Genomic DNA, 23,148 nt, shown 5'->3' on the forward strand with positions numbered 1-23,148 from the left:
GAATACTAAGAATGCAAGAAGTCACGCGTTGACGTTAAAGCCTAATAAAGAACAAAAAGAAGTACGAATATGCTATGTAAATTTACAAGATCGATTTTGAAGACTGATAACCAATATTAAGTTAATATTATAATAATAAAATATTATATATAAGGGTTTATTGTATAAAATAATTAGTTAAATTAATAAAACATATCTTGGAAAATATTATTTTTAGTTTCATAAACATATATATATATAGTTTATTTGATTTTTATATATATCAAAATATTAAATTTTAAGTTATTATATATTTATACACACACACATATATATATACATGCTTATATATACGTATATACACAAACAAAACGTGAGAAAAACAAGTATTATAAAGTCGGTTTTTAATAAAATACTTTTATTTAATTGTTAGTATTACTGTTATACTTAATAAATGATTTAAAAAGGAAATAATTAAAAAGATCTAAAAATCCGGGGTTGGCAGAAGTCAACCCCGCGACCCCCCCCCCCCCCCCCCGTGATTCAAGAGTTTTAACCAGCTGGGCTACCAGTGACGTGCAACATAACCTAGTTCCCATTACTTATACACCCCAGCAGTTTACTAGAATGAACACAAACCCTAGAAAATCAATTTGGTTAATCCTGTCATGATTAAACAAATTGATTATAGGGCTTTTGATAAACGCAAACTTGCGATCAAAACCATATACTTCTTTACCACGTACGATGAACAGTGAAAGGTTGATTGGTCAGAACCAATCCGGCGCTAAAAGGATCAAGACCGGTAGTTGCAGGTGTTGATGATCAAATTAATAAAAGGGTTACTGTCTGCGCTGGCATAAGGAGTCTACATGTGCGTTTAATTGAATTATCACGTTCGTTATACAGAAATCGGATGTCAGGGTTTAGTTTGAAATTCAAATCGGATGAAGATGAACGATTGGAGATAATTAAACTGTTTATAAAGCCGAAATTATGATGATTAGGATAATTACGAGATCAAAAACAACAAACAAATGAAGATTCAATGTTTAAATCAATAGATTACGATTTCGGGTACAAGAAACAAATATGGATTCGAGTCTGGATGATGGGTATCCGTTTGAATAATATGGGTTATGATAATAATTACATAAAGGACCTTGAAGTTTGAATATGGGCACAAAAGGAGATAAATCTTATGTTTTGGGCTTAATGTGTCAAAGTACTAAAGATATAATTATAAATAATTAAATATTAATATATTAATTGATTTAAACTCGATAAACGCAATTATGTTTATTTAATAAAAATAACCCGAACATTGGACCGAGTCAGATAAAAGTATAAGCTCGAAAACCCGAGTTGTTACAGTCTCCCATACTTTAGGGAATTTCGTCCCGAAATTAAGGAATATCATAACAACACCATTAAATAAAAATGCATAATACAAAACTTTAAATAGTTGAAGTAACGCTCCAAATGAAAATCCGATAAGGGCACTTATATATAGGATGTACCAGCGGCGTATCCACCATGTCCTTATCATATTTACATTTGTACCGTTATCTCAACTACTTACAGTTCTATATTATGTCACACAACTATTCGGATCATGATTTCCATGCGAGGACTTTGGTAATTATGTATGCATCCATAATTACTTAGATCGTCGGATGGTCCACATAATTCGTCCCATTGTGTGGGTTACAAAGCGTTTAAGTAAAACATGATTGTGGGGAAATAAAAAATTTCAAGGATTTTTAACTAGAAAATCACAAATGTACAAAATAATTTCAAAAGTTGCAGTGGATTTTACTAAAGCAAGGAAATATCCAAGACATCGCAAAAATATAAGTATTTAAAGTTGAAGAAAAGGTTACTTATTGAAAGTAAGGAAATAAGGTATGGGTAGGCTTTAATAAATAATCTATTTAAACAAAAGGAACTTTATTCATAGGATAGAAGATATATAGTTCAAATGGGGAAATAATTCAAAGCCATAAAGAGGCGTTATAATACGAAATTAAGAAAGACAAAATAAAATTAAGATAAAGGGAATGGCAAAGTCTTCATGATCCGGGAGTAGTTTAATTGACTTGACTTGGAGCACCGTGAGGAGTTGCATTCATAGAAGTAGGAGCAGTTGAGGTAGATTGACTTGAAATAGCTTGAATGGGTTGAGCTTGCATAACAGGTGCTTGAGTAGAGTAGGCCTGGTACACTTAAGCTTGCGGGTGCGGGGCTTGATATAGTTGGGTTAAGTAAGGTTGACCTTGGTTGATGGGTGGAGCTTGAAGGATATGAGATGGTTGGGTTTGAACTTGGTGAGCATGTGTCAAGTAGTAGGGTGTAGTCATGGTTTGGGCTTGATGGGCATGGATAAGTTGAGGGCACATAATACGAAGATAGTTTGGGTCTCCACAATGATAACAAGCACGGGTTTTAGGAGTACCGGGTTGAGTACGTGAGGTGGCTTGTGCATTAGGCGGGATACAACAAGTGTTAGCAAGGTGGCCATAAAGATTGCATTGGGTGCATAGTCGGCAAGGGGTTTGGGTAGAGTGATGAAAGTTACACTTGGAACATAGAGGATGAGGACCGAGGTAAGTATTTTTGTTCGGGGCAGTTTGGTTTTGGTTAGGAGGAGATTGGTTATTAGGTTGATTAACGGCATAGGCTTTACGCTTGTTGTGGTTGTTGTTGCGGTGATTGTTGTAGGGAGCAGGTTTGGTTTCGGTTTTAGAATAAGAGGATAAGTCGGTTTCGGTCTTGTCAGGATTAGGCTTGGAATCCCTGCGAGACAAGGTTCCATCCCTGACATGACTGTCAGTGAGGGAAGCAGCTAGGTCCATAGCCTCACCGATGGTTAAGGGATCATGACTCGTCACAGCATCACGGAAAATGCTTGTTAAACCGCTAATGTATTTCTGAATGTCGCGGTTGTCGGGGGTTACAAGGTGAGGTACGATTAGGCTAAGTTCACGGAAACGGTTTGAGTAGGTAGAGTTATCCCCACCAACCTGTTTGAGTTCCCAAAATTCAGTCTCAAGTCTTTGCAGTTCATGTTCCGGGCATAACTCCTTCTTCATTGCATGCTTAAGTTCTTCCCAAGGAATGGATACGACCAAGTCAGATCCTTTATCATTCCTCAGGGCATTCCACCATATGACAGCTCGACTCTCGAATCAGCTTGAGGCGAAGTTGGTCCGTTTGGCATCCGGACATTCGCAGTGGATGAAGATGTTTTCCATTTCCTCGAACCATTGAAGCAAAGCGGTGGCATTTCCTCACCACGGAAGGATGGAGGTTTGGTGCTCAAAAAGTTAAGGAAATCATAGTTATTTGGTGCAGACAAGGAGGCAAATCCGTTGGAGTTGAGGCTTTGGATCTGAGTGACTATCGTGGGCATTGCAGCAGCGAATTCTTTTGTGATCCTAGCAGCCAAGCGGCGATCGCGTGAACCAGATGAACGTTGGTGACGACGTTGGTTTCTTAGAGACGACATTCTATATGGACCAAAAATGAGGATTTATAGATGTAGGATAAGTTGAGAAAATCATTAGATTAATAAAATGTCTAAGTATGTAAGTAAAATGTGTAAGTATGCATATAACTTATAATAGCTTTATGTTAAGAAATAAGGGGATTTGTGTCATATGGCTTAAAAGTAAAAGATTATAAGATGAGGGGTTACATAGCGTTAATAATTATTAAATGATGTAGTCAATATGATTAATGTGTGATGACTACATAAGGAGATAAGTCAGTTTAAAATTTAGATTTTTGTTTGATTAAGTATACAATAAATTAACGAAATATAAATTGTGGATGTTGGCCTCCCATGAGCTTTCCATGACAATTTGAATGACCCAACGAACTAACGAAAAACAACTGAGTTTGACAGCCAATGAGCGTTACATGGCAATTTGATTGTCCCAACGAATTAACAATGCAATGAAGTATGTCGGTCCAATGAGCGTTACACGACGTTTTAACCGACCAAACTAAATAACGAACTATCGAAATAAGTATGGGTAGTCAGAATATCTTGTATATCACCACATTTGATTATTCCAACAAAAATACGAAAGCAAGTTAAGAAATGGATAGTATGAGTGCCCGTGGGTTCCATGGAATTTTCACCCAACTAACCATTAAAAAACGGAACACAATAATCGGGAAAAACCGATTTTAGTCACGAACCACCGTGAATTCGTCTTAAAAATATTATAAGGAATGCAACCACTAACGTGGTCACGGTTGACAGCTTAAGGTGTTGGTCATATGGCATTTTTGGGTCTCAATCAGGTCCATAGGGTTGAGTACTGTGGTCAGATTATCACCCAGGTAAGGAATAGCGTCTTAACTTTGGTTCTTGGAACCGTTTTTCCAGTACCCAACTCACAGTTTCTCTTCCCCTTTCATTTATCGTAGGGACATGCCACATAACCTAGCCTTAAGGTGTACGAGCGAAAACAACAGGTGGGAATTCTTAAGGAATTTCCCGAAAATAAAAGCAATCTAATTTTTTGAAAAGTTTTCTTTGAATGTTAAGGCATAGCCTTGGAGTTTGTGTGTGTGTTCATAACAATACAATAAATAATTATCTAAGAAAGCTATAAACAATCAAATTTGAACACATAAAGGTAAACAAATAGGCACGTGTAGGGCTCCTAAACATGTGTCTAAGGCAATTTCTAACGACTTATCTTAAACCTCCGGCTCTGATACCAATCTGTCACACCCCAACTTACAGCGGAAATGTCGGGGAGTGAACTGATTGCTCACAGCTTTTCAAAGGTTACTATCATGCTTTATTAAAAGTGTCGATATCTATTAAATAAATTTCCAAATAACAATTATCCATACAAAATTCAAATACACAAGCACATATATCAATCAATGACAATATGTCTCATTAAGTTTTCCTCTATCATAAATCCTTAAGTGATCTTGTACTTCACATCAAACGAATACCTGCATATGCATTGAAAATAGAATGGTTTTGTCAACACAAGGTTGAGTGAGCAACACACCAGTTTAAATGTTTATAAAGAAAATAAGTATTTGCAACAAGTCATATGAGAATAAAAAATTAACCAAATGAGCAAGTATAATTGAGATGTCGAGAAGCACAAAGCTATAAAGACTAGCGTATGATCATACTAGACTGAGATTATGTTGAACCTCTCCGAATGCGAAAGCATATAAGCACATAAACAAGTAAAGTATAAGTTGTTAACACATAAGACAAAGTTGCAGTTTTGTGTATAAGTATATATGAGAAATATAATTTACGCATATGTCCCCAAAACATTAAAAACGAGTAAAATAGGGGAATGTGGTACTCACCTCAATAGACGAACAAGGTGAATGAGAATATTAAGAATGCAAGAAGTCACGCGTTAACGTTAAAGCCTAATAAAGAACAAAGAGAAGTACGAATATGCTAAGTAATTTGAAGACTGATAACCATTATTAAGTTAATATTATAATAATAAAATATTATATATATATATATATAAGGATTTATTGTATAAAATAATTGGTTAAATTAATAAAACATATCTTGGAAAAATATTATTTTTAGTTTCATAAACATATTTATATATATAGTTTATTTGATTTTTATATATATCAAAATATTAAATTTTAAGTTATTATATATTTATACACACACACACGAGTTAATTGCCCGTTTGCCCCCTGTGGTTTGTCAAACTAGCACGTTTGCCCCCAGTGGTTCCGAAATAGCACCATTGCCCCCTGAGGTTGTTTTTTTAGTACCCGGGTGCCCCCAAACATGAACGTCCGTTAGTTTTCACCGTTTGGTGTCAGAAAGTTAGGGTATTTTCGTCTTTTAACATTGAAATGATGGAACGTCACAGTCAGTTTCACTTATACACATATTTCCCTTCGATTCTTCAACCCTACATTCTTCGATTTCTTCACAACTCGCACCGGTGATTTAGGGTTTTGATCGGACGAGAAACAACGTTTGAAACCAGACTTGTAGAGGTTTGTGAAAACTAAATGCTTACCGGATCTGGACAAGAGTAGAACCGACGGCCAGGGTTGTTATCGGTCCACGATGTTCGGACAACGGATACTTTTCCACACTTGCACATCGCCATTGAAGGACCTGCAACTAGAAGCCGGAGACCTGCAAGTAAAAAATGGAGGGGAAGGGCAGCCGTTAGTTTTGAGGGAGATTTAGGTGAGGGGTTGTTTTTATAATAGGGATAACATAAATAGACCAATTTACCCCCACCAGAATGGCACGTGACCGTGACTTGACGTCCCTATTTAACGGCCTTTCTGCAAAAGGGGCAAACGTGCTAAAAAAACATAATACAAGGGCCACCCAGGTACTAAAAAAACAACCTCAGGGGGCAATGGTGCTATTTCGGAACCACTGGGGGCAAACGTGCTAGTTTGACAAACCACAGGGGGCAAACGGGCAATTAACTCCACACACACATATACGAATAATTCCAACAACTTCAAGAGAAAAAGAGGTATTTACCTAGTACAGAGATGGTGCGATTTGAATTTTTTATTACTCTCAGTCTTACGAGAAATACACACGATTCGTGATCGGTAAAAAAAGAAAATAAAAAAATCTACGCTTGTTGAAGGTAAAGTTTGGAAATAGAACAATTCCTCTTCACGAAAAAAATGTGAGAAAAACAAGTATTAGAAAGTTGGTTTTTAATAAAATGCTTTTATATAATTGTAATTATTACTATTATATTTAATAAATGATTTAAAAGGGAAATAATTAAAAAGATCTAAAAATTCGGGGTTGGCAAGGGTCGAACCCGCGACCTCCCCCCCCCCCCCCCCCCGTGATTCAAGAGTTTTAACCAGCTGGGCTACCAGCGACGTGCAACATAACCTAGTTCCCATTACTTATAAACACCAGCAGTTTAAACTAGAATGAACATAAACCCTAGCAAATCAATTTGGTTAATCCTGTCATGATTAAACAAATTGATTATGGGGCTTTTGATAAACGCAGACTCGCGATCAAAACCATATACTTCTTTACCTTGTATGATGAACAGTGAAAGGTTAATTAGACATAATCAAGTCGGCGCTAAAAGGATCAAGAACCGGTAGTTGCAGGTGTTGATTATCAAATTAATTAAACACGATTAAATTGTTCATAAAGCCGGGATTAAGATGATTAGGATAATTACGAGATCAATAACAACAAACAAACGAAGATTCAAAGTTTAAATCAATAGATTACGATTTCGGGTACAAGAAACAAATATGGATTTGGGTCTGGATGATGGGTATCCGTTTGCATAATATGGGTTATGATAATAATTACATAAAGGACCTTGAAATTTGAATGTGGGCACAAAAGGAGATAAATCTTATGTTTTGGGCTAAATGTGTCAAAGTACTAAAGATATAATTATAAATAATTAAATATTAATATATTAATTGATTTAAACTCGATAAACACAATTATGTTTATTTAATAAAAATAACCCGAACATTGGACCGAGTCGGGTAAAAGTATAAGCTCGAAAACCCGAGTTGTTACTGGCCCCGTGTTTTTGGTCATTTTTTTAAATTTCTTTTGTCTTTCTGAAAGGTGACCACGGCCCCATGTTTCCTGAGGCACGGCCCCGTGTCCACGTGTCCAGTATTTTGTCTTTTCTTGCAGATTTGTGTCTTTTATTGCATAGGAAAGAATGGGGGTGTGTCCAGGGTGGCATGGGGGCGTGTTTGAGTGTTTTCTTGGGTTTTCTTTCATTTTTCTTTGGCTTTTGGTTCGTTTCTTTGTTTAAGGATTGGGTTTACCTGAAAATACATTTTAGCATGATAAGTAGCTATATGAGCTATATTATTTGATAGAAGTTGTAGTTTTTAGAGATTATTTGATTCTAAAAAGATGTATATTTTTATATACATCATCTTTCTCACTCCAAAAACACATTCATATTCACACACTTAGCCTAGAAACCTGTGCCCAACTTACAAGGCTGTCACACCCCAACTTTCGGCGGAAATGCCGAGGCGTTAGCTGATTGCTCACAGCTCTCAAAGTACTATCATGCAATATTAAAAGTGACAATATCTACTAAATTTAATTATGTAATCAAGTACATCAAAGTAGACAAATTACATAATTTAGAAATGAAGCAAGAAAACAAAATCCCATGATTTAATTCTTGTATCTTCTTCTCTAGCATGCAATCCTAAATTTCTTCAACAAATCTTGCTAATCATATCATATGGTAACCTGCATATGCGTTAAAATACAATAGGTTTTGTCATCACTAGGTTGAGTGAGTAAAACAACAGATTTAAGACACCATAATAGTAATAATATAAAAGAGCAAACTGTGTCAAGTGAGATAAATAATTTAACCAATGAGCAAGTAAATAATGTTGTCGGTAAGCTCGATGTTAGATGAACTGAACGATGGCTAACACGACAGGCGTATGATCATACTAATCTGAGAATATGATGGACCTCTCTGACATGTATTCAAGTAAAGCATATAACACGTTAGGCATAAATTGTTAAGCACACAAGACTAACAGTTGCAAGTTTGAGTATTAAATAATAGTAAAATATCTACAAATGTATATATCCCCAAAACGGTTAAATGTGAGTTAAAAGGAGGGGAGTGAGATACACACCTTAGAAATTAAACAAGAGATAAAGATTCGTTAAGATATAAAGGTAGATCAAGTTCTTCGGGAAATACCGACGAGATATCCCAAGTAACAATAATTGAGAAAGAAAATAAATATAGATTGAATACGAAGCTAAAACTAGATGGAGGTTCGGAATTTGATGATCGAGTTTTCTTACGATTGTTCTATTACTTAGACTAATTATTAATTTTATTATCATAGTTTTATCGTAAATAACATAATTTAATTATACAAAGTTACATAAAAATATCTAAATAAATATTTATAAAGATTTCACAGTTTACATAAAGAGGTTTGTTTTAAATGTTTATTTTAAACTAAAAATATGTTTAATATATTTATATACATTTTTAGTATTAATAAATATTTCATTAATATTGTAAATATAAGATAATAAAAAATAATATTTATATTAAACTATAACCTTTTATAAAATACTTGAACTTAAATTAATGAGGTATATTCTAAAGTAAAACTCGTTTTAAATATTTAATACAAAAACCCTTTGCAATTATTAAAACCTTATTAATATCATTATTATAAAAACTTAAATAATTTTTAATTATCCTATATATATATATATGGTTTTTAACCAAAGTTCAGAAAATGGTCGGTTTATATATCAGTTTTAATAGAATAATGTTTATTTATTATTAATATTACCAATATTAAATTAATAAAAAAACCTTTTAGATCATAAAGTAATTAAAACAAAAAAAAGTAACAACAATCTGCCATGGCTGGAAATCGAACCCGCACCAGTGGCCGCTGATAAGAAGCACACCAACACACACGGTGGCTGGTGTGCCAGATGGTTATGAACCAGAAACAAAAATAAATAACCACAGACATCAAAACCCAATTTACTCTATAAACCCTAACAATCTTAATCGGTTAATCTCATTTACGTTTAACAAATTAATCATAGGTTTATTGGAGAGTGAATGACGAAGAACGTAGACATATAATTAATTACCTTATTGGATGTTCAGACGAAACTTAATTGATTACAACATATTACGGCAGCCACAGGTCAAGAACACGACATTAGACACGAAAATTAATGTAATAAAAGATGGGGCTAATGTTGGCGATGACTAAAGGACGCAAACTGTACATTTAATTGAATTATTATGATTGTTTCATTGTATAATCATAAACGGGTTTATAGACGGCTGTTCATATACGTAATAACTATAATAAACAATCGTAGTTTCCTAATTCTCTTATGTCCGTAGGCCGTTTTGGTATGATTAACACACATATTGATTCAATTTCCAAATAAACGACGAGAATTAAGGTCCAAGAATAATAAACGAGTTGCGGGTTTGCTAATTGGGTCACGGTTGCGGGTTTGGAATACGGGTAAACGGGTTAACTGATTATAATAAGCATAGTTTGCATTTTAGTCCCTCGAGATTGAAGGTGGAAACATAATAGGTTAAAACTAGAGTTTATGGTTTAAAATGTATATTTTTCAAAGATGTTTAATAAATATTTAATAATATTAAAATAATAATAATGACTCGATAAACGCGATATTTTTACTGGTGAAATTTCCCGAATGTAAAACAGGTCGGGTAATATAAATTGGAAAAACCAAGTTGTTACACTGGCCAACCGACAACTCGTTTTCTTGAAGAACATGCAAGAAACGAAGTCCTGAAGCCCTGCCAACGACTTGTCGCTCTTTTTCTTCTTATTATTATTATCATTCCGAGTGCTCGCTTTTAGGCAGGGTTTTTGTTTAAGTTATTTAAATTATAGCTTAGACATTAAGAGGAGGTTATGGTCTTTAACCTTGAAAAGGTTTTAAATTATTCATAAAGAGATTTCAAAAAACGTTACTTATTGATGAAGTAAGGTTAACAAAGTTATATTTTGACGGACATGTAGTAACTGTAAGGGGGATATCACTAGTAGTGAGTTTCTTGGCAAAGGAAAGTAATCCGTATAAATCTCAATCAACCGCAGGACCCGTTTACTTACCTGGAGAAACTCACCAACGTGTTATAACCTATTAAGCCAAAGCATGCTACATCAAACGCCACGGTAAAACGAGTATTTTCATTCAAAGACAAAGTTGAACACTATATCAAGGCTAAGTTTAAGAGCAATAGCTTAATCAAGAAACACCATCCAAATATTTACCTATTTATGTATAGGTTAATATCATTCTCAATCACAATCAAGAAGGTTTTCAAACGCACACCGACGATACAGGTGAATACGTTAAACCTTTACAAATAGTCAAAACATATATATACTCTATAAGATGAACGGTTTGTTTATCTTAAAGAGTCAGACAAAGTTTACATGAGAGTACGTGATCTCTAAAATTTTATAATACAAAGTAGAAAACAAAAGCGACTTAGACCGATTACACATATTTCTGGATCCATACATAACTGTCTAGTCTAAACAGTCAAAGGCTACGTGGCCGCGGGCTAACAGTCATAATTTAGTTCTCCATTAGGGGCTTCGTGGCTCGGGGAACACTTTTGTGTGTGTAGGTTAGTGGTACAAATCCCATGAGTGAAATACTTTCTGCTGAGTTTGTACAACTATATTTGTATTGTAACTGTTGGGAGCAGATTTTTATCCTCGGGATTGATCATGACTTAAGGATTTCAACCTATCATTCCGGTGTAAGTATTCTGAGGATTACATTTTGCTAATCCAATGTCCTTTATTGTTCTGTTTGTTTTGCAGATATAACCACGTGTTTAATGTGCTAATAAGACACGTCGGTTTGCAATGGTTATTTATGAGACTTCGTCAACTCGAACGTGTGAAGCAACGGATAGTGGAAGACTTTGTCTAGGGTTTATCCCAAATTTCTCGGAATTTCAGTTGTATTCTTTTGTTTATTTAAACGAGCTGAATTGGTCACTTAGAACACACACCTCGCACTCATAGCTACTGAAACTCATTGTAACACTTAGTATTTGATCGATTATCAGCTCCAACACTTGTAATTAACCTTTTTTGTTATTAATAAATAGACGGTGATGTTTTCACCGTCCGGGGTTTTTTGTGCCGGAGATCCTCAAGATCAAGGGCTTTTTCCCTCGAAATCAAATCATTGTGTTCACCATATTTTTGATCAAGCACTCTACCTCAAATACGAATTTGATCATAAAATTACCTCGTTAATTTTTTACTGAAACAATTTGGCGCCCACCGTGGGGCAAACAGTGCTTTGATCATTATTAACCCTCAAATTAAACCCTACTTTCAACATCCACAACATGTCTTCCCAACCAAAGAATGTTTCCTCTTCTGCCGCAGCTTCAGATTCCTCTGTGAGGCCTCCTATGCCTCCTCCTCCTCCTGTTGGTGGTATCCCGAAGAAACCTGACAACACTCAGAAGAAACCTGCTACTCCCGTGTTCTCAGGATCGAGACCGTCTCCCCAGGATCCCATCATGGTATCTAACAATGACCTTCTGTCTATGTATAGACGGTTACAGGAACAGATGGATCACCAGAACAAGACCAACCAGATGCTCATGGGGGAACTGGAAGATATCAGGAAAGCCAAGAAGCCGGTGGAAGAATTCACACCAATAGTCTCGAGATCTCAGGATTTCACTCCTCCAGGATCTTCAGGATTGGTCCGTCCGGAGTCGACCATGGAATACAACCCTGGATCCTCATCATTCCAGCACTCAGGGTCTGCAGGATTGCACTCATCTGGATCCCAAGGATACTTGCATGCATCCTCTGTTGGGCCTTTTCAACATGCAGGATCCTCAGGATTGTCGCAGCAGGGAGGACCCTCAGGATTGTTTCAACAGTCCGGGCCCTCGGGATTGTTCCATCAGACGGGATCCTCAGGTCCATATCAGCTGGCAGTATCCTCAGGATTTCAACAACAGGCAGGATCCTCAGGAGTACCTTCACCAGGATTCCATAATCCTCAGCAACCATCTGCTCAGACTCAGCAGTTCGCAGGATCCTCTGAGGTGCACCAGGGAGACTTTATCCTGATGCAAGCAAACACTTTGACCACTCCATTTGCTACCCCAGGAAATACTATGTTTTGGAATACAAGATACAACACCCACACTATTCCTCAGAATATTAATCAGGGTAACATTTTCAATACAATTCCCTTTAATGTTAATCAAGGATTTTTACAGGATGCAGGCATAAGTTCAAGTTTAGCCCGGTAATTACAGAAGCTTAAGGACATGATCTCGAATGTTCCTGGTGTAATCCGTCCCATAGCTAAAGATCCCACAGATAGTCACAAAATATCCTGATTTGTGCCATCAATTAGTGACGTACAGATCCCAAAACGGTTTCAAACCCCAAATATGAAACTGTATGATGGTTCAACGGATCCTAAGGAACATGTTGCATAGTATAGGGAGCGTATGAAGATCAACCCAATCCCTATGGAGATCAAGGAAGCATGTCTTTGCAAGGGATTTAGATCTACCTTGACTGGAGCAGCCATGAAATGGCTACTGAGTATTCCTCCTAACACCATCACCTCATTTTCTCATTTAGTTAACTTGTTCAATAACCAGTTTTCTTGCAGTAGAACGTTTGAAAAGATGACATGTGATCTTTATAGGGTTACCCAGAATCATGGGGAATCCTTGAGAGATTTTATTACCAGGTTTAGCAAGGAGTCGCTGGAGGTCCCAAATCTAAATCCTGCTTCGGCAGTGTAAGCTCTTAATCTGGGGTTACAGAAAGACTCCTCTTTCTATGATGATCTTGTTATGACTCCGTGCAGGTCGTTAGATGAAGCAAGAAGCAGAGCTTTGAGGTTTATCAAGCTAGAGGATGATAAGAAAAGCCATAAGAAGATCGATATCCCAAAATATGATCAGACAAACAGGAAGGCAGAATCCCCAGGAAAATCATATCGGTCAAAACCTTACTATAAGCCTGATAACCCCAGGATTAATGCAGTAGATGATGGAGACGATGAGGATGATGAAGAATATCCCAAGGTTTTTGAATATTGTTTTTATGTTGATGTTGGTGGATTAATGTGTGCCATGCAGGACTTAGGTGAAAAAGCCAGGTGGCCAAGGAAAATGGAGAAACAAGGAACCTGGAAAGACAAGTCAAAATGGTGTGCCTTCCACGAGGATTTCGGGCACTTGACTGATGATTGCATTGCACTCAGAAGGGAGATTAGCTATCTTCTCGGCAAGGGACACTTGAAAGAGCTACTTGGCTGGAAGAATGGAAAAGAACAAAATCCTGAAAAAGTTCCTGAGAAGGCGACTCCTCCACCAACAAATGCAAAAATAATCATGTTCATATCCGGAGGATCTGACATCTGTGGAACCTCTTATTCTGCTGCGAAAAGAAATGTTGATCAAAGGAAGTTAGAAGTGGTTGACAGACCAACAAAGACATCCATTCTCACTCAAGCAAAGACCATATCCTTTGATGAAAGCGATAGAGTCAATATTCAGGATCCTCACCATGATAGTTTGGTAATAACATTATATGTGGCTAACCATTATGTGCGCATGATCCTCATTGATGGTGGAAGCTCTGTCAACATTATTCAACTAGATGTGCTGAAAAAGATGAATATTCCTGAGGATGAGATTATCCCTAGGTCCTCAGTATTGGTTGGATTCAGTGGAGAGACTAAGAACACTATTGAGGATATCAAGCTCCCAGTATATGTTGAAGGGGTAAACAAAATGCAAAAATTTTATGTTATTGACTGTTTGTCTTGTTGCAATATTATATTAGGCAGGCCCTGGATACACGACATGGAAGCAGTCCCCTCCACTTATCACCAATGTGTGAAACTCCCACGTCCGTGGGGAGTTATCAAAATCATCAGTGATCAATAAGATGCAAAGAATTGCTACACCTCTTATATGAAGTGTACTGCCAAATCCCAGCAGGCGTAGCAATTACAGAAGCCGGCACAAGACGTAATGGAGGCCAGGGAACAAGAAATTAAAGAAATACTTCCATATCCCGAGGATCCTGAAGTCAAAGTGCTGATAGCAATGAGCATTCTTGAAGATATTGAGTCAAAGTTGCTCGATTTCCTCAAGTCAAGACTGTCAACATTTGCATGGAAACATGAAGATATGACAGGTATTTCCAAAGATATTATAACACATAAACTTGGAATTAATAATTCTTTAAGGCCAATCCATCAAAAGAGAAGAAAATTTGCACCTGAGAGAAACATAATCATCCAAGAAGAAGTTGAAAGACTTTTGAAAGCAAATATGATTAGGGAAGTTCAATATCCTCGATGGTTAGCAAATGTAGTGGTTGTACAGAAAAAGAATGGCAAATGGAGAGTTTGTGTAGATTTCACATACTTGAATAAGGCCTGCCCTAAGGATCCATTCCCTCTACCACACATAGATTCAATGGTAGACGCTACAGCTGGCCACGAAATGCTGACATTTATGGACGCATCCTCAGGATTTCAGCAAATCCAAATGGAACCTTCAGATCAAGAAGATACTGCCTTCATGACTCCCACAAGTATTTATTGTTATATTGCTATGACCTTTGGACTTAGAAATGCAGGTGCAACCTATCAGATGTTAGTTAACATGATGTTCAAAGAGCAACTGGGGGACACGATGGAAGTTTATATTGATGATATGGTGGTGAAGTCCAAGAAAGCTGAGGATCACCTCCAGGATCTCAAGACTGCATTTGATATCCTCGAAAAATATAACATGAAGATGAATCCTTCGAAGTGCCATTTCGGAGTGAAGGCTGGCAAATTCTTGGGATATATGGTCACCAAAAGGGGAATAGAGTCGAGTCCAGAGCAGATACAAGCTATCCTGAATCTGAAATCCCCAGCATCAGTCAAGGATGTTCAAAGGCTAACTGACAGGATAGCAGCGCTCAACAGATTCATATCCAGATCCTCAGAAAAGTGCAAAGAATTTTATGATATCCTGAGGAAAAATAAGAAGTTCGAGTGGACCAGTAAGCATGAGGAAGCTTTAATATCCTTGAAAGCTTATCTTTCTTCTGCTGGTAAAACCCGAGGAAGGTGAACCTCTATCTCTATATCTAGCTGTATCAAATGATGCTGTAAGTGCAGTTTTAGCCAAGGATCACGAAGGTCAACAGCATCCCATCTATTATGTAAGTAAAAGTCTTTTGGATGCTGAAGCCAAGTATTCTTATCTTGAGAAATTAATTTTAGCACTTATTATGGCATCTACTAAACTTATACACTGTTTTGAAACTCACCCTAATTGTGTTAAAACTAATTACCCTATTAAGTCTGTTTTGAGAAAACCAGAAATGTCAGGTAGGATGGAAAAATGGGCTGTGAAGCTGAGTGCATATGATATAGCATATGAACCTAGGACTGACATCAAATCTCAGGCATTAGCAGACTTTGTGGCTGATTTCACCAGTGAACTTAAAGAAGAGGCAGACTTGGAAGTCCAACAACTTGAGGAAACCGAAGATAAGTGGACTCTATACACTGATGGTGATTCAGATGTTAGAGGAACAGGTCTCGGGATCCTGCTGAAATCGCTACAGGGGGACATTATAACTCAATCCATATCCTGCAGATTTCAAGCCACAAATAATGAGACAGAATATGAAGTTTTGATAGCAGGATTACAATTAGCAATCTACATGAAAATCAGGTTTATTCAAGTACATGTTGATTCATTATTATTAACTGATCATTTTAATGGTTCATATGCTGTTAGAGGAGAAAAACTAATGAAATATTTAGAGCTAGTCAAAAAACTAGCAAAGTGTTTCGAAATATTTGATATTTCACAGGTACCTAGAGAAGAGAATGTTGAAGCAGATGCCCTAGCGTATTTAGCTTCATCCTTCAGGATACCGGAAGGTGTCAAGATTCCTATTATACATATCCTAAGCCCAGCAATAGGAGAGCAGGGTGTCAATGAAATATCTGACGATGATGAAGATATGGGAGTCAAGAATCCTGAGGATAATGGGATTGTTGGGAGCAGATTTTTATCCTCAGGATTTATCATGACTTAAGGATTTCAACCTATCCTGCCGGTGCAAGTATTCTGAGGATTACATTTCGCTAGTCCAATTCTTCTTTATTGTTTTGTTTGTTTTGCATATATAACCACGTGTTTAATGTGCTAATAAGAGACATGGGTTTGCAACGATTATTTATGAGGCTTCGTCAACTCAAACGTGTGAAGCAACGGATAGTGGAAAACTTAGTCTAGGGTTTATCCCGGATTTCTCGGAATTTCAGTTGTATTCTTTTGTTTATTTAAACGAGCTGAATTGGTCATTTAGAACACACACCTCGCACTCATAGCTACTGAAACTCATTGTAACACTTAGTATTTGATCGATTATCAGCTTCAACACTTGTAATCAACATTTTTTGTTATTAATAAATAAACGGTGATAGTTTTCACCGTCCGGGGTTTTTTGTTGTAAGGCCCCGTTACCGGTAGCCCTACTTTCGTGTTGGATTTACTCATAAACGCAGTTCTAAATATCAGAGTTAATTAAAACATTCGCGGAATATAAAAGCTTTCATAAAACATTTCATAACAAAACACGTCTTGTCTTAAAACATCAGTTTGTCTTTCAAAATAAACGAAACATTAAACTTAAACGTCTTGAGTCTTCCAATGCCAGCCTCTTATTCGGTGCCACGTGTCTCCTCAAGCGAGCTGCCTCATCCTACTCACCTGCGTGCATACTAAAAGTCAGCTACGCTGAGTGAGTTCTAGTTAATCACATAATCATACAATACCTTCTTACATTTCATACTTAACATCTTAACTTTCTTTCATACACACATAAGTGCATATACTTTCATTCTTACCTTCATACTTTCTTTACATACATAATCATACGTTTTAAAGAGCCTTTCGCCCTATAACCTCACAGATATTATAAGGGTCTGGTCCCTAACATCACAGATATTATATGGGTCTGGTCCCTAACATCACAGATATTATAAGGGTCTGGTCCCTAACATCACAGATATTATAAGGGTCTGGTCCCTCTTCGTTACCATACAACCATGCATTTCCTTTGTTTATTAACTTTATCGCATTCATATATATGAGCAAATACATTATACTTACCTTATACGTAACACTACAACCTGACAGTACGTACAATATCCAAAGATCGTTCACGTACTGACAAGCAATCATTCATACATTTCACATCATTCATATAAGGCATACACTTATCACTTAGGATAAGTGTATTAACAAACATATCGAGTATGCACACAGCCTCGAAAACATAACACAGAAGTGGGGCTAGAAACTCACCTGAATGTGGTTACGTTCACCGTTAATCGTAATCCCCTTCTTCAGTTGTGCACGGCTGACTATATAACAAGTATACGTATCAATTAACTATCACTACTCATATCATCTTTCTAGTCTTAACTAGTACCCACAACGAACGGGGGTCCGGGGGCAGCGCCCCTGGCAGCGGGGTCTAGGGGCGGCAGCCCCTAGCAGGGTCCAAGGGGCAGAGCCCCTGGCTGGGGTCGAGCTGCCAGGTCAGCTTGGAAAAATTTCATTTACATTAACTGTCTTAACACATTTTCCATTTGGTTTTTAATTTATTTTCTAAGCGAACTTAACTTTAGGCGAAGTTAAACCTTAGGCGAACTTAGCTTTAGGCGAAGTTAAACCTTAAGCGAACTTAGCTTTAGGCGAAGTTAAACCTTAGGCGAACTTAGCTTTAGGCGAAGTTAAACCTTAGGCGAACTTAGCTTTAGGCGAAGTTACCAGTTAGGCGAACTTGGCCGTAAGCGAAGTTAAGCCTTGAAGGCGAAGTTAAGCTTTGAAGGCGAAGTTATCGTTTTGAAGGCGAAGTTATCGTTTTGAAGGCGAAGTTGCCCAGTTCAGCCACGGGTTTGGTTTTCATCAAGCATTTTGGCGATTTTAACACCCTTGTTATGGTTCGACATCACCCACTACGTTCCCTAACCGTTCGTATATATACCCCGTATATACTATAAAGCTTGGATCTTTAAACTTTAAAGGTCAAGAACATACCTTTTTGTGCTCGTTTGGATCTCGTTTAACTTGTTTAATCACAACTAATCATTCACTCTCTCTCGGATCTTGTTCGTTCCTCTCCCTCGGCCGCCGGCCGTATGGCGGTGTGTGGTGTGTGTGTGTTTTGGAGTGTGTTAGAGAATAAGATGGAAATGAATGATGGTTTAGGGTTTTAGGGGATATTTATATCCCTTAAAGCTCATGGACCTAAGGCCCATTCTCATTTAACCCATCTCAATTAATCTAAGTCCATGATCCGCTCCTTACTCGATATTAATTAATTAATAACGCGAAATCACTAAACGTAACTTTCTTTATTCAACATTAAAAATTTTAGGATGTTACATTTGTGCCGGAGATCCTCAAGATCAAGGGCTTTTTCCCTCGAATCAAATCATTGTGTTCACCATATCTTTTATCAAGCACTCTACCTCACATACGAATTTGAATGAGGGATTCATTGGGATTCTCAAAATTGGAAAAGACTTAATGAATATGTATTCATATCAATGAATTGGTAGAGTAGAGACTCATACAAATTAATTATAAAATTACCTCGTTAATTTTTGACCGAAACAGTAACTATACTTTAAATATTTTTAGAGTCATACGTGTTCACCAGCACAGAGCTGACGTATTTTTCCCACCCATTGCAAATAACCAAGTATTAGTAAGCAATAGTAAGGATTGGAGCCATCATGGAGATAAAAGCTCACGCTACAAGATGGCTCAGTTTTTTATAATGAAATCCTGGTAATACAAACAAGTCTTTTGTAAATGAATACTTGGGTATTTAATTTCCAAATAAATTTTCAATGTAAATTAATATTTTATTATAACCAAAATCTTCTGCTAAAAATAACCCGCAACTCTGATATATTTACAAAACCAGTACCAACTAGGCCCTAAGTCCGGTGTGACAAAGTGGGTATCACCAAATACTTATACATGAGGGTGATGAATGGAAAATGGGTTTTAAGACCAAAGAAGGATTGTATGAGTGGCTCGTCATGCCATTCGGGCTTTCTAATGCTCCAAGTACTTTCATGTGGTTGATGAATCAAGTATTAAAACCTTTTTGAGCATATTTATTGTTGTATATTTTGATGACATACTAATTTATAGCTCTACTGCAATTGATCATCAACAACATTTACAACAACTGTTTGATGTTCTTGATTGGGAAAAACTGTACGGGAATTTGGAGAAGTGTGAGTTATTTGTTCATCAGGCTACTTTTCTTGGATATGTTGTATTTGCCCAGAGAATTAAGGTTGATGACAGGAAAGTCCAAGCAATTCTGGCTGGCGCGTACCACAATCTAAACAAGAAGTACGCAGCTTTCTTGGGCTTACTTCTTTTTACCGACGTTTTTTTAAAAATTGTAGCACTATTGTGGCCCCCATAACTGAAATCACAAAGAAGAAACAGTTCATATGGAATCCTCAAGCCCAAACTGCATTTGAAGAACTCATACGGTTTTTGTCCTCAACTTCAATGTTAGCTCTACCGTGTTTTGACGAAGTATTCGAGGTTGAATGTGACGCCTCCGGGGTGGGAATTGGGGCCGTTTTATCACAATTAGGGCGTCCAATTGCATATTTTAGTGAAAAAAAATAAATGATGCAAAACGACGCTATTCAACGTGTGATAAAGAGTTTTACGCAATAATCCGAGCATAAGACCATTGGCAACATTACCTGATTTCGAGTTTATTCTACATTCTGATCACGACGCTCTCAAATACATCCAAATCCAACGTAAGCTCCCGCATCGACATGCAAAGTGGATGGAATTCCTCCAGATTTGTGAGGTATCAAACACAAGTCCGGGAAGTTAAATAAAGGTGATGATGCGTTGTCACGCAAATACTCACTGCTTAATTCACTACAGCCCCGAATTCTTGGTTTTGACATCTTAAAAGATGAATATGCCACTGACCCGGATTTTGGTATTGTGTTTTTAAGCTGCCAGAATCATGCTAAGGGAGTTTATCACATTTGTAATAGGTTTCTTTTTCGGCAGCAACAACTTTGTATTCCTCGTCACAATCTTCGGGTATTGTTAATACCCGAAGATTGTGCTCAGAACCCTCTGAGCACAATACTGGAAAAATTTGAGTGAAAGGAGATTGTGCCCGGGGTGGCGTCAAGGCATAATTATTGTTCCGATTCATTCGTATGTTTCTAAAATATTGTATGGAAGTCTCTAAGACCAAATTTCTGATCCGATTCAGTGGTTTGACCCATACTCAGAACCCTCTGAGCACTGAATCGGATCAGAAATTTGGTCTTAGAGACTTCCATACAATATTTTAGAAACATACGAAGATTGTGCTCAGAACCCTCTGAGCACAATACTGGAAAAATTTGAGTGAAAGGAGATTGTGCCCGGGGTGGCGTCAAGGCATAATTATTGTTCCGATTCATTCGTATGTTTCTAAAATATTGTATGGAAGTCTCTAAGACCAAATTTCTGATCCGATTCAGTGGTTTGACCCATACTCAGAACCCTCTGAGAACTGAATCGGATCAGAAATTTGGTCTTAGAGACTTCCATACAATATTTTAGAAACATACGAATGAATCGGAACAATAATTATCCGTGGGTTTTAAGGGTGTATAGGTGTGATAACTCTGGAAGACCAAAGTCGATTTCTTGCTCCTCGATGATTTTCTCGATAGTGCTCAGAACCCTCCAAAGCATGGGCATAGCCTGTAATTGGATATGCCGGTTGAATCGAAGAAACATTGAGTGAAAGGAGAAACAAGGTACTTGTAGCCGATCAGGAATGGAGTTTCCAGAAGACACTGGGTGACTTTGGATTATACATCGCAACGGATACTGGATTCAACCGGCATATCCAATCACAGGCTATGCCCATGCTTTGGAGGGTTCTGAGCACTATCGAGAAAATCATCGAGGAGCAAGAAATCGACTTTGGTCTTCCAGAGTTATCACACCTATACACCCTTAAAACCCACGGTCTTAAGGGTTCTGAGCACAATCTTCGGTCTTCCAGACTATTAAGAGTCATTTTTGAGAATTTTCCAGTATTGTGCTCAGAACCCTCTGAGCACAATCTTCGGGTATTACAATACCCGAAGATTGTGCCCGTTCGAAAAATGACCGTGGGTTTTAAGGGTGTATAGGTGTGATAACTCTGGAAGACCAAAGTCGATTTCTTGCTCCTCGATGATTTTCTCGATAGTGCTCAGAACCCTCCAAAGCATGGGCATAGCCTGTAATTGGATATGCCGGTTGAATCGAAGAAACATTGAGTGAAAGGAGAAACAAGGTACTTGTAGCCGATCAGGAACGGAGTTTCCAGAAGACACTGGGTGACTTTGGATTATACATCGTCAAAATTTTTTGGGATTTGATAATTAAAGAAGTTAACGAAGGAGGTTTAGCAGATCATCATGGGATTGAGAAATCTATTTTAATGCTCTGTACTCATTTTTTTCCCCAAGCTTCTGCGTGACTTGGAACATTTTATACGTCAGACGTCTGCTGTGTCATCGGGCTAAATGTCACTCTTCCCCCCATGGATTATATATGCCATTACATGTTCCCGTGACTCCTTGGGAAGACGTTAGCCTCGATTTTATCATAGGTTTGCCCTGTGTACGTAGCGCCAGAAGTATTCTATTATGGTTGTGGTGAGCCGTTTCTCAGAAATGACCCATTTTGTTGCTTGTCATACTACTTATGATGTTGTTTAGATCATAAGTAGTGACAATGGCGAGTGACCGGGATGTTAAGTTCCTCAGTCATTTTTGGGTGACCTTGTGGAGAAAATTGGGCACTACTCTCAAATTCAGCATGTCAAGTCATCCCCAAACAGACGGTCAAACGGAGGTGACCAATCATACCCTTGGTTCCTTACTCCGTGCTCTGATCAAAACCAATTTGAAACAGTGGTATGGCTTACCACAGGCTGAGTTCGCATACACCGAGCCCCAAGTAAAACTCTCGGGTTTAGTCCCTTCATGGTTGTATATGGATTGAATTCTAAGACACCTCTTGATCTCGCAGCCCTTGATACTTCTAAATTCAGCAAAAAAACTAGTGATTTTGTTGTTGATATCAAACGCTTACACCAATAGGTTCATGACAAGATAAGCAAGAACAACGAACTTATTAAATATCGGCGGGACAAGGGCGTAAGCACATTCTGTTCCAGCCTGGTGATCTCGTTTGGGTTCATCTTCGTAAAGAGCGATTTCCTTCCAAACGTCGATCCAAGCTGAGTCCGCGTTCAGATGGTCCTTTTCGTATTTTGGCCAAAGTCCACGATAATGCATACATGGTTGATCTCCCAGGCGATTACGGTGTGCCCACGACTTTTAATATTGCTAACCTACAGCCTTATTTTGATCATGCAGAACCCCTTCCAAGTTTGAGGACCCGATTACAACTAAAGATCCGAACCCATTGGATACTACATGGGTCAGTTTAGTACTAG

Source organism: Bidens hawaiensis, unplaced genomic scaffold (genome assembly GCF_021521415.1).
Source record: "Bidens hawaiensis isolate Kalapana, Puna unplaced genomic scaffold, B.hawaiensis_p1.1 tig00025172_1, whole genome shotgun sequence".
Lineage (NCBI taxonomy): Eukaryota > Viridiplantae > Streptophyta > Magnoliopsida > Asterales > Asteraceae > Bidens > Bidens hawaiensis.